This window comes from Balaenoptera musculus, chromosome 3, assembly GCF_009873245.2.
Source record: "Balaenoptera musculus isolate JJ_BM4_2016_0621 chromosome 3, mBalMus1.pri.v3, whole genome shotgun sequence".
NCBI classification, from domain to species: Eukaryota; Metazoa; Chordata; class Mammalia; order Artiodactyla; family Balaenopteridae; genus Balaenoptera; species Balaenoptera musculus.
In genome coordinates, this window is record NC_045787.1 from 168,483,274 (window position 1) to 168,488,698 (window position 5,425).

Here is a 5,425-nt window from a genome sequence, read left to right on the forward strand (position 1 = left end):
TGTTTTATTTTCAAGAAAAATCTTTTGTAGGTATGTCTTAGAAATATCTTGTTTACTATGTTTCCAAATCATTTGTATACTAACTGTATTAGTTTCCTAGGGCTTCTGTAACAAAGCACCACACAGCTGGGTGGCTAGGGCAACAGAAATTTTTGTCTCACGGTTCTGGAAGCAGAAGTCCAAAGTTAAGATGTTGGGAGGACCATGCTTCCTCTGAAAGTGCTAAGGAAGGATGTGTTCCAGCACTCTCCTAGCTTCTGTTAGCTCATTGGCTTGCAACAAACGTAACTAGTTTTCTCATGGGGGCTTTCCTGGTGGTGCAGTGGTTAAGAATCCGCCTGCCAATGGAGGGGACACGGGTTCGAGCCCTGGTCCGGGAAGATCCCCCATGCTGCGGAGCAACTAAGCCTGTGCACCACAACTACATGCCAGAGCTACTGGAGCCTGCGTGCCTAGAGTCCGTGCTCCGCAACAAGAGAAGCCCGCACACTGCAACAAGAGCCCACGCTCAGCAACGAAGACCCAATGCAGCACCCCCCCCAAAAAAAATCTTATCATGGCATTCTACTTGTGCATGCCTGTCTCTTCATATGGCATTCTTTTTATAAGGACACCATACATATTGGGTTAGGGCCCATCCTATTCTAGTATGACCTCATCTTAACTAATTATATCTGCAACAACCATATTTTCAAATAAGGTCATGTTCTGAGATACTGGAACTTTTAACATACGAATTTTGGGGGGAACACAGTTCAACCCGTAATACTAACAAATGTTATTATTTTTCATGTACTGAGAATATGTTAAAGTATTCCATTGCAATTATGGATTTTAAATCAACTAATATTGTTAATTTAAGCATTATACAGTCTGAGACAGTATTAGCTGGCATATACAAGTTAAGGTGTTTTGTCATATAAACATTTTTATTGTTACATACTTCAACATCTGTCATTAAATGGACTGCTTATTCATTGTTAATAATAAAAGCTTAAATAATGGTTTTGTCAATGGTCTCTAGCCAAAAGCCACCAGGACCACATTGGTTTGATCAAAGAAAACTGAATGTATTGAGTTAAAGCAATTTGAATGAATGCATAGACAGTGGGATGTACCAGTCAGAGGTTGTTTGAAAGAATATATTTTCCGATTTGGGCTGGTGTTTGGTGAGTGTAGAAAGCGTAAGTAATTGAGGTTGGCTAAAACTAATTGGTAGAACAGAAGCAGTCTTTTTTTTTTTTTTTTCAAATTTTATAGCTACTTTATTTATTTATTTATTTATTTATGGCTGTGTTGGGTCTTCGGTTCGTGCGAGGGCTTTCTCTAGTTGCGGCAAGTGGGGGCCACTCTTCATCGCGGTGCGGGGACCGCTCTTCATCGCGGTGCGCGGGCCTTTCACTATCGCGGCCCCTCCCGTTGCGGGGCACAGGCTCCAGACGCGCAGGCTCAGTAGTTGTGGCTCACGGGCCCAGCCGCTCCGCGGCATGTGGGATCTTCCCAGACCAGGGCTCGAACCCGTGTCCCCTGCATTAGCAGGCAGACTCTCAACCACTGCGCCACCAGGGAAGCCCAGTTATTTTTATTAAAGAGCAGTTGATGTCTAACCTCTATTTTTTTTTTCCATGCTAACTTAGGTTTTCATAGCACTCCATAGTTTGGTGTGATTTGACAATCATCTGTACCTCCTTCCCTCCTATCATTCAGATGATGACAAGCACGGGGAGCACAGAGTTGCCCAAACTCATGTAGCTCATAAAAATGGAATGTCAGGTTTGAAGGTTTTAGTTCTGCTTAATCTTTATTGGGAAGTGTTGGACATTTAGAACACTGGAAGGCAAGTGTGATTTCTGAATTTTAGAAAAATGGCATCAAGTTTTACAAAAAGACTCCTAACAAAGGAAGGCTTTCCTTTTATGAGATGTGGATAGGACAAGAGTACAGGAAACAAACAGGTTAGTGATTGTGGGTGGGGCATTTGAAAACAGATGGGCACCTGTGTTCTTTTCAGGGTGATGGCGTGTTCATTTTGACTGTGTTGGTGTATCTCTGCACTTATAAGAACTCATGGCACTTCACTTAAAATAGTGAATTTTACTGCATGTATATTAAAAATAATAGAAAAAAAAAGCCTTCATTTGCTAAGGGAATTTTAAAACTCCTGAACCTTGACACCCACCTCACCCCCATCTTGGAATCCTCAGTAAATGCTGAAGGACCTGGAAGGGGCGGGGAGAAGGACTTGGGGCCAAACAGATTCTTGGAACTCGGTCTAAAGTTAGGAAACACCCGCAAGGACCACGTCTGTCCTTAGCCTTGCACAACAGGAGAGAAGTGAAAGGGCTCCTGGAATCTTTCTCCGAGTTTATGCCAGGTTCCTCCAGTGAGATCTCTGGGAATGCTCTGGTCTGAACCATAAAAGTGCCCCTACGGTTCTCCCCAACAGACCCGCCTGGGGGCCTCTTAATCCTTGGGCATCAGCGTCATGTCTTTCCTGGGCCTGTCTGGAGGCCATCCAGCTCTAAAGTTGCATCAGGCCAGGTCCTGTGACTTCTTGCTGGGAGACATCATGAGGGTTCTACACTCCCGCTCGTGGAACGTTGCGGCAGCCGCATGGGGCTGGGAGATGACAGAAACACAGCAGTATCAGAACCTGCGACAAAGCCACAGATGGCCTGTGGCCACAGCAACCCCCGCTTCCTCAGGAGCATCAGCTCAGCGCCCACAAGCTCCAAGGTGCACACCAATCTCAAAACCTCCAGGGACGTCAAAGGGACCTCCAGCCATGGCCTGCCCGTCGCGCATACACCCACTGCCCCATGATCATCCACCACCGGAGGATTTAGGTTGCAGGTGCGCCAATCCCGCTCAAACTTCTTACTTCCGGTCGCGCCTCCCCTCTGGGTCGCGCCCCGCCGCGTCGCATGCGCACTTCTACCAATGCCTGCGCTCAGCGTAGTCTCAGCCGCTGTGGCCTGTGGGAAATGGAGATCTCAGAAAAAGACGCCGCAGACGCCCAGAGCCCCGCTCCCAGACTCCTCCCGGCATGCAACGCGACCGCCTCTTAAACGCTGCTGGAGACACCCGGGATCGCAGACTTCGCAGAAGTGCGCAGGTGCTCGTGGGTGGGGCGACTGACAGGCCGCCCAGGGAAAGATGGAAGTCGGGTCACCACCTCTTGCGCATCAGCAAGACTTATCTCTGTGGCCTGGAGATGTGTAGTCCGCGCTCCCTAAGCACCCATCCTCGGAGTCTCCGGGAGGACATTGGGGCCATCCAGGGCGGACAGAGTGGAGTCTACGGGCACATGAGGCCAGCAGAGAGCGCTGCCGAGGGGACGACAGTGCAGGACACATGGCTGCCAGTCGACAAGATAGACACCATTGCTGCCCGCATTGAGTTTCCAGTTGGAAAGCAAAGTGACAAAGGGTAAAGGTAGTGATGAGTGTGTTGCTGGTAGAATCCTCAGCAGTGTGGGGGGCTGGAACATCATAACCCAAGCCACATCGGGCCCCTGACACTTCTCCCACAGGTTGGGTTCTTGTGGTTCTTAGGGAGAGAGGCGTTTTGTACTGTGCAGGTTCAGGAAGCGTGTAGTCCCTGTACCAGGAGGAGAGATAACAAGTGAAATAGATGACGTATCAGGTGTTGGTTAGTCCTAAGTAAAGAGAGCTGTTGGGGAGTGGGGGAGTCGCAGAGGCCGTAGGCTGTGTATCTCTGGGAGTGTATTAGTTTCTCTGGAGACATCATCTTTGCCAGTGTGTCTGAATTTGTGTGTCTGTGTCTGAGTGTGTCCACGTGTATGTCCCAGTGACAAAGTTTGTGTGATTTTGTCACGCCACCACATGCATTTGTCTGGGAAGGTTAAGGTGTTTGAGTGGTGGTTCCTGTGTCCTGACAGGAGTGCCGATTGTCTGTGCATCTCACTGCATGGATGACTGTAGTGTTTCTCTGTCTCTGGGTTTTCCCCAGTGTGTGTACTGAAACTTTTGAGATCTACTCTCTTAGCAACTTTTAAATACACAGTACAGTATTATTAACTATAGTCACCTTGCTGTTCATTACATCCCCATGACTTTGTGTGTGTGTGTGTGTGTGTGTCTATTCATTGCTGCATCTCCATCATGTAGAACAGGACCTGGTACATAGGTGATCAATAAACGCTTGTTGAGTGACCAGGTTCAGATACTTACATACTTACACACAAACAATGAGGGTTTTGTTCAAAGCTCATAACAGACCCATACAGTTCTCACCCCCTTCCCATGTGGCAGAGTGATGTCCCTTGGCACTCAAAACAAATCCCAAAGGAGGGTCTTTCAGCCGACCTGGTGAGGGAAGGGACCTCACAATGATGAGCCCTCACCGTGCATAACATTCAAAGGCACTCACCATAAGAAACTGCCAAGGGGACATCACCACCACATGATAAGAGCCTGAGGCCCTGAGAGTCAAGGACCAACATCCCTTGTCAAGGATGCTCCAGCCAGCCACTCTGCTTTAGGTATCTTCCAAGAACAGGCCCCTCACTACCTGACGATACAGAGGGTTTTGGTTGTCCGTTTGTTTTCAGGGAGGAACTGCATTGGGGCTGCCAAGGTGTGTAATCCCTCTTTAGCTGTCATATTCTCTACTAAGTCTCTCAGCATTCGCTGTGGTTTCCTTAGCACCTAGCTGCCTTCCCAGTGGCAGCCATGGTCGGGGAAGGAAGGGAGGTTGAAGCCTCGGGAAACCTCCCAACCCCTCGCCTGGCCTCAGTACATGGTTACCGGCTGGAAGCGGAAGTGAGGTCCAGGGAGGCCGGACTAGAAGGCAGAGATTTCCGCTACCTTCGGCCCTGCCTGGCGTCCTTTCGGGCTTTTCCGGAAAACCAGAGGCCGCAGCTTCCAACATGGGAAGGATAATCTACTTGAACCTGGGCAGTCGACAAAGGTCAGAACGGCCAGCAGCCTCTGGGGGCAGCTGGTGGGGCGTGGAGGCCGCGTTGTGTGCTGGAAGCAATGAGGGCCTGGAATCTAGTCTCTGCGGGCTGTCTTTCTTCCAACTGCATTTTTCAAGGGGCTCAGGTTCCCTGGGGTGGTGTCCCAGGAAGTGAGTGAACTTGGAGGACAAAGGGGAGGGCTCTTCAAAGCCGGCCTGGAGCCTGCGAATGACTAAGGAGCCAGAGTCCAGCTGGCTCTAGGCATGGACTGCGCATGTGCAGCCCTGAGCCCCAGCCCCGATTGCTCCTGACCCGTGGTGGTCGACAGCGACACAGGGGCTGTGATTGCGCATGCGGCGTCTGTGGGCCCAGCGTCGAGGCGGTGGTGAGACTGTGGTAGGCGTGGTGACCCTGACTTGCTGCTGAGCTGAAGATGATCGAGAGCCGGTTCCTCTGCCCTTGGCCCAAAGTTTGTTAGTAACTGTCCTGGGCCCAGCTTCGAGG